We start from the raw sequence: 8,523 nt of genomic DNA on the forward strand, positions 1-8,523 counted from the left end.
TAAGAATATTCAGTGGGGGAAAAGACAGACTCTTCAATAAATGGTACTGGGAAAACTGGACAGTTACATGCAAAAGAATCAAACTGGACTACTTTCTTACACCATATAAAATATAAAGTCAAAATGGATTCAAGACTTAAATGTAGGACCTGAAACCATAAATATCCTAAAAGGAAACGTATGCAGTATGCACTTTTACATTGATCTTAGCAATAATTTGGGGGATCTGTCTTCTCAGGCAATAGCAACAAAAGCAAAACTAAACAAATGAGACTACATCAAATTAAAAAACTTTTGCACAGAGAAGGAAACCATCAAGAAAATATAAAGTAATCTACAAAATGCAAGAAGATATTAGCAAATTATATATCTAATAAAGGATTAATATCCAAAATTTACAAAGAACTTATAAAACTCAATATCCCAACAAATAACCTGATTAAAAAAATGAGCAGAGAACCTGAACAGCCAGTTTTCCAAAGAAAACATAGAGATGGACAAAAGATGCATGAAAAGATGCTCAACATCACTAATCATCAGGGAAATGCAAATCAAAAACTCAGTGAGATAATACCTCACACCTGTCAGAGTGGCTATCATCAAAGGACAACAAATAACAAGTGTTGGTGAAGATGCAGAGAAAAAGGAACTCTCCTACACTGTTGGACAGATTGTAAATTGGTGCAGCCACTATGGAAAGCAGTATGCCACTGCTTCAAAAAATTAAAAATAGAACTATCATTTGATCCAGAAATTCCACTTCTGGGTGTTTACTCTATGAAAATAAAAATATTAATTCTAAGATATGTCAACCCTTTGTTCATTGCAGCATTATTTACAACGGCCAAAATTTGGTCCCTGTACGTGTCCAAAGATAGATGAATGAATAAAGAAGATGTGGTATATATACAAAAGAATATGACTCATCCATACAAAAATGAAATCCTGTCATTTGAGACAACATAGATGGATCTAGATGGTATTATGCTAATTGAAATAAGTCAGACAGGGAAAGAAAAATATCCTATGATCTCACTTATATGTGGAATACAAAAAAACAAAACAAACAACAAAGCAAAGCAAAAACAGACTTGTAGACATGGAGTGCTGACTGGTGGTTTCCACAGGGGAGTTATGTGGAGGATTGGGAAAAATAGGTGAAAGGGATTAAGTGGTACAAACCTCTAGTTATAAAATAAATAATTCATGGGTATACAGCATATATAGTATGGTCAATAATACTTTAATAACATTGTATATGTTACTAGATATACCATAGTAATCATTTTGTAAGGTATTTAAATGTTGAATTGTTATGTTGTATATCTGAACCTAACCTAAAATTGTATGTTAACTATACTTCAACATAAAGAGAGAGAGAGAGAGAAATGAAAACAAAGTCCTCATTGCAGCTCTATTTACAACAGCCAGGACATGGAAGTAACCTAAATGTCCATCGTCACATGAATGGATAAAGATGTGGCACATATATACAATGGAATATTACTCAGCCATAAAAAGAAAGGAAACTGAGTTATTTGTAGTGAGATGGATGGACATAGAGTCTGTCATACAGAGTGAAGTAAGTCAGAAAGAGAAAAAAAAATACCGTATGCTAACACATATATATGGAATCTAAAAAAAAAAAAAAAAAGGTTCTGAAGAACCTAGGGGAAGGACACAAATAAAGATGTAGATGTAGAGAATGGACTTGAGGACACAGGGAGGGGGAAGGGTAAGCTGGGACGAAGTGAGAGAGTGGCATGGACTTATATATATTACCAAAAGTAAAATAGATAACTAGTGGGAAGCAGCCGCATAGCACAGGGAGATCAGCTCAGTGCTTTGTGACCACCTAGAGGGGTGGGTTAGGGAGGGTGGGAGGGAGACGCAAGAGGGAGGAGATATGGGGATATATGTATATGTATAGGGGATTCACTTTCTTATAAAGCAGAAACTAATACACCGTTGTAAAGCAATTATACTCCAATAAAGATGCTAAAAAAAAAAAAAAGAAAAAGAAAAAAGTAAACAAAGCCCAGGATAAGAAAAGTTCACAGACAAAAGGAGGAGATAGAGGGAAAATATAATAGTAATAACAGCAAGAAGAGTCAAAAGGAAGCAAACTTCTGTGGCTACTAACCTGCAGTTTGCTAGTAGACTACTAAATTATATGTTTTTAAATATTTCTATTCAAATGAATTTCTTTTTTTGTTTGCTTTCTTCTCTTTGCTGTCACCTCTCTTCCTTCCTTCCTTTCTCACTCATCTCTGCCTAACTTATTCCCTTCTCTGTAGTCTTGTTATTCTTTTCCCAATTTTTCACCTCTTCCCTGTGTTGTTTCCTCTGTGTTGTTACCTTTTTTTCTTCTCTTACACTTTGGCTCTTTGGACATTAGCCAAATATTTTGATAAAGTTCATAATTTTCTAGAACATCAGTAGGGCTAGTCAGCAATTCTGGAAGCTATGACTATACATCAAATGGACCAAATGTGGTTTGGTGCCCAAAGTTAATTAGTAGGTTATATTGATACTTAAATTAAAAAAAAGAAAAAGAAAAAGATTCCTTTGAAAGATGGGGAGCAGTAAAATACGCAAACCAGACTAAATTAATTTCATAATTTCTAACTAATCTGTGTTATTGTGAACTGTTACCTTAAAAGATAACATTTTAATAGTGATGATTTGACTTACTAAACTACCATTGACTTTTTCTTTCTCCAGATTATGGATACCTTCTCAGGTATCAAATGGTAGTTTTTAAGTTAAACTTTAGCGTTTCTTCTCTTTTTTTCTTCCTTGCCACTATTAAATCAATACCATCAAAATCTGATCTTAGTTTCCCCAATATTGCTCATGAGTAGGTGTCCTGCTTTCCAAGGGGAGATACTGAGAAGAGAGACAAAATAATATAGTCATTACATGATTTTAGAGGCTCAGGTAGGCAGACAGGTGATTTTTCACTCTTATTAATTTCCTGTAGTAGATAAGGATCTTTGGTTATATTCACACATATAAGTATTTTAAAAATCTATCTCCTCAAGAGAAGTCAAAAAAGGATTTTATTTAAAAGTAAGTTATGAGAAATTGTTATTAGTTTTTCACCCAAGAGAAAGTATGCATTTGTGAAAGGGAGAGGGGAAAACAGATAAGCAGATAAATATTAAGTTTGTGAAGAAGTGAGTACTGAAAGGTAAAAAAGGTTTGCATAAGGCAAGGATAAGTATGTCAAAGACACATTTCACCATCAATTTTTTATTTTGCACATTTGTATTGCTATACTTGACTTTTGGCAGTGGAAATGGTACTCTATGCAGAATGGGTTCAGTAAAATGGAGATTAGAGCTATTTCTGCTGGGGTAGTGAATTGTTTCTTCGCATGGAATAATTGGAAGGAAGCTTAAAGGTCATGGAGTTCTAAACCTTCCCAACCTTACCGTTCCAATCTGATGTTAGATAATGGTTCCAGCCCCCTGAACTTCACTTCACCCTAACTGTATTATATATGTGTGTATATATATATATATATATATATATATATATATATATACATTTAAAATGCATATTCATCTTATGTAGAAGTTCAAGAAGTTCACATTTCACATACATTTTCTTTTTATAATCTTTATGCAGTGCCAGTTCCTAGTAGTTTCAAATCTCATAATAATCATCTATTTTTATAGTATCTGTACCTGGGTAAGAAAATAGTTCAGAATTGATGGCTCACTGTAAATCCGAGGTGGAAGTGCAGCTCTTTGACTATGAGATAGAAGTGAAACTGACTAGATAGTTGAAAAGTTAAAGTTCAAAGGAATACTCAATTTTTGGAAAACAATTTAAAACATAGATGCATAATAAATTATACACAGTCTATCTCCAATTTAATTTACTTTTCTGCTTTATGTCCAATTGCCAGTCATCGTTTCCTCCCGTACATAAATCTACTTTAATATCTACCCTAATTTGTTTGTGTATATGTCCTTGAAAATATAATTGCCCTTGTAAAATATGTTACAATGTTAAGTGCACACACACACACACACCCAGAGTTTTGGGTAAACTTTTTTTTGACATGTAACATATAAAGACTTAAACATAAGACATGACATCATAAAACTCCAGGAAGAGAACATAGGCAAAACATTGTCTAACATATATCATACCAATGTTTTCTTAGGTCAGTCTCCCAAGGCAATAGAAATAAAACAAAATTAAACAAATGGGACCTAATCAAACTTACATGTTTTTGCACAGCAAAGGAAACCGTAAACAAGACAAAAAACAACATACAGAATGGGGGAAAATATTTGCAAACAATGTGACTGACAAGGGATTAATTTCCAAAATATACAAACAGCTCATACAAATCAACAACAAAGAAACAAGCAACCTAATTGAAAAATCAGCAGAAGACCTACATAGGCATTTCTCCAAAGAAGAAATACAAATGGCCAATAGCACATGAAAAGATGCTCAGCATTGTTAATTATTAGAGAAATGCAAATCAAAACTACAATGAAGTACCACCTCACACTGATCAGAATGGCCATCATTAAAAAGTCTACAAATAAAATGCTTGAGAGCATGTGGAGAAAAGGGAACCCTCCTACACTGTTGTTGGGGATGTAATTTGGTACAGTCACTATGGAAAACAGTATGAAGTTTCCTCAGAAAACTAAAAATAGAATTATGATCTGGCAATCCCACTCCTGGGCATACATCCAGACTAAACTCTAATTCAAAAAAATACATGCACCTCCATGTTCACAGCAGCACTATTCACAATATCCAAGACGTGGGAACAACCTAAATGTCCATCAGCAGATGAACGGATAAAGAAAACGTGATACATATATACAATGGAATACTACTCAGCCATAAAACGTACAAAATAATGCCATTTGCAGCAGCATGGATGCAACTAGAGATGATCATACTAAGTGAAGTAAGTCAAAAAGCAAAAGAAAAATAACATATGATATCACTTATATGTGAAATCTAAAATATGACACAAACAAACCTATGAAATAGAAACAGACTCACATAGAGAACAGACTTGTTGCCAAGGTGGAAGGGCTTGGGGGAAGGATGGGATGGGAGTTTGTGGTTAGCAGATATAAGCTATTATACATAGAATGGATAAACAACAAGGTCTTACTGTATAGCACAGAGAACTATATTCAATATCCTATGATAAGTCATAATGGAAAAGAATATATATAAAAAAAGAATGTATCTATATATATGTATAACTGAATAACTTTGCTGTGCAGCAGAAATTAACACAACTTTGTAAATCAACTACAATAAAAATTAAAAAAAAATAGAACACAGGTTGTAACTGAGTAACTCAATGAGTTAAAAAAAAGATTCACCATCTACTGCCCAGATCAAGATATAGAATGTTAATGTCCCAGAAATCTGTCTGTGCTCCATCTCAGTTATGCCTCCTTCATAGATAATCACCATATGACTTCTATTAGCACTGATTAGTTTTTATTTTTTTGAAATTTAAATAAGTGGATCTTATATTGTTTATACTTTTCTATCTGGTTTCTTTCATTCAACATAATTTTTATGAGATTCACCCTTGTTATATATAGTAGCATTTTGTTCCTTTTCATTTCTGTATAGTATTATAGTGTATAGAGTGTTTATTCAATTTAGTGTTGACAGGAAAGGTAAGATGTTTCCAATTTTTGGCTACTGCAAATAATGCTGCTATGAACATTTTTGTACTTGGGTGTAGTAATTTCAGTTTAGAATTTAACCACAGGTGGAATTACAGGGCCATAGCACATGTCTATGTTCTGTTTTAGTAAATATTGTCAAACAGTTTTCAAAATATTTGTAACAATATAAAAGCCAAAAAATCTGTGAATAAGATTTCATATTACCCCACATTCTTATCAACACTCTGTATCATCTTCCCCTACACTTTTAGGCCTTTTGGTGGTTGTGTAGTACTATCTCTTGTGGGAGGTTTTAATTTGTATTTTTCTGATGACTGACTGCTGCTGCAAAGCTCTTTTCATTGATCATTAGCCATTAAAATGTATCTTTCTTAGTGAAGTGCCTGTGATAGGGCTTTTTTCCATTTTTAATTGGAATGTTTGTCTTTTAAAATTGATTTTTCTTTACAAAAAAAGAATATTCATTGCAAATATATTCTCTAAGTCCTGCTCTATGGCTTGTCTTTTTTGCTCTGTTGTTTCATTTGTAACTTTTATTTTTCCCTCTTTTCTTTCTTGTCAATATTGCCAGGAATTATCAATAAGATTAATTTTCTCAAATAAATTATTTTAGATTTTTTAGCTCTCTTTATGCAGTATTTTAAAAATTGTTTTAATTTATTTTCTGTCATTTTTCCTTCTCAACATTTCTTGCATAGAATTGCTTTTTTTTTTCTATTTTCCCTGGTAAATAGTTAAATTTTTGTTTTTCAGAATCTTTTCTATTCTAGTATGTGCATTTAAGACCACATACTCTCTCAGCATTTTTTAAGCTGTATTCCACAGAATTTAATATATATTGTAATTATCATTCATTTGAAACTTTTCCCCTAATTTCTACTGAGATTTCTTTGTTAGCCATGGGTTATTTACATGTTTAATGCTTAGTTTTCAAACAATAAGGGGTTTTCTAGATAGCTTACTGTACTATTTCCTGCTTAATATCTCTGTGAACAAACTGAATTATTTCAGTCTTCTGAGGTATTTTGAAACATTTAATGGTTACCTCATGATCAATTTTACTAAATGTTCCATATTTACTTGTAAAAATTACTAGGTATTTTTAATTAGCTCAAATTTATTAATTTGTTTAGGTACAGTGTATCTGTACTGATTTTTGTCTGCTGCTATCAGTTATGAAAAAGTTTTGAAAAAATTTCCTCTATGATGTGGATTTGTCTATTTCTCATATTATTCTACCAACCTAAGCTTTATAGATTTTGAAGCTGTATTAATGAGCATATAGAAATTTAGACATTTTATATCTTCCTGGTATAGTTATAAATTTACCATTATAAAATATCCAATATTATCTTCCAAACACCTTTGTGTCTGACATAAAAATCTACTTATCCCAAGTAGATAAGTAGAAAAATGAATACATACCACTTTCTCTCAGTTAGTGTACAGGACATATATTTTCTATCCTTTTACTTTGATGCTTTCTGTCTTTTTAAACATTGTCTCTTATAAGCATCATAGAGTGATGCGTTGGGTTTCTATCTTTTTCTCCAGTCTGACAATTCAACCCCCCATCTTTTAATAGGAATATTTAGTCCATTTCAGTTAATGTTTGTGTTATTATCCTCCAAATTTTCATTTGTATTCTATTGGGCCAACTGTTTCTTTTTTCTACCTTTTTCTTTCTTTTACTTTTTATTAGCTCTTTGGCACTTACTAACTTCTTACGTACATTTTGTCCCCTGATACTCATTTGGAGTTACCCGTGAGATTAAAAGTTAAATATAAATTATTACTATTACCATTTCCAAGATTTAGAACGTTAGAACTCAACTTATTCTCTCTTAGTCTTTGAAGCATTGTTAGCCATACATTGCAATTCTACATATATTTTATATATCACAATACATTTTTATTCTTTTAAACAGTTAATATTCATTTATACTTAGACACATATTAACCCTTTCTGTGTTCTTTGTTTTACTCTGCATTTCAGTATTTTGGTCTGTGATCATTTTCCTTCGCTTAGTTAACATTTGCTGGCAATAAATACTCTCATCTTCTGCTTTTCTAGAAATTTCTTTCTTTCATCTTGATTTTTGCTAGGATAAATTTCTAGATTGACGGTTGTTCTCTTTTATCATTTTAGAGTTATTCAATTGTCTTCAGACTTCTCTCATATCTATTGAGATGTCAGATGAGTGTTACTGCTGCTTTTTAAGGTAATATATATGTTTATTGTTGAAAGAAGGCTAAGAGAAGTCTCACTTAGGATTGGAATAGGGAAGACGGATGTGTTGTGAGGAGCTAGCAAGAAATACCTTCAAGTAAATGGAAACAGGACAAACTTCTAGAATGGCTCCAGGTCAAATTCTTGTTGAAGAACCAATATTCAACAACTGTAGAAGTTGCTTCAAAGATCACAACCTAAAAACAGGCCTGGAATGTAAAAATAAAATGAAACCAAGAGATATGAAAAAATTGGTGCCAAGATCATGAACAAATGTGAAACTTGTGGAATATTTGGGGGGAGAATAAGTGGAGGCCTCTGGTTTACCTTTTTGGGAATTCTTGGCATGTAACCAAGGATATGTCAAGCTGAATTAAAGGACTTCACTAGAGATAGTGTTATAAAAATTTAAATCAGAATAGATCCATGAGTGCTGATAAGTCAGAAACTTCATAGTATAAACGAAACTCTCTTAAATGGGAGAAAAGATGTGGACAGTTCATAGGAGAAGGAAGAATGCAATCTGAGTGTATCATAATGAATCTACAGTTATGAAGAACAAGATCAATAAAGACAGACTGAATGGGATAGAGAGTGATG

Source organism: Balaenoptera physalus (assembly GCF_965194825.1).
Source record: "Balaenoptera physalus genome assembly, chromosome: 12".
NCBI classification, from domain to species: domain Eukaryota; kingdom Metazoa; phylum Chordata; class Mammalia; order Artiodactyla; family Balaenopteridae; genus Balaenoptera; species Balaenoptera physalus.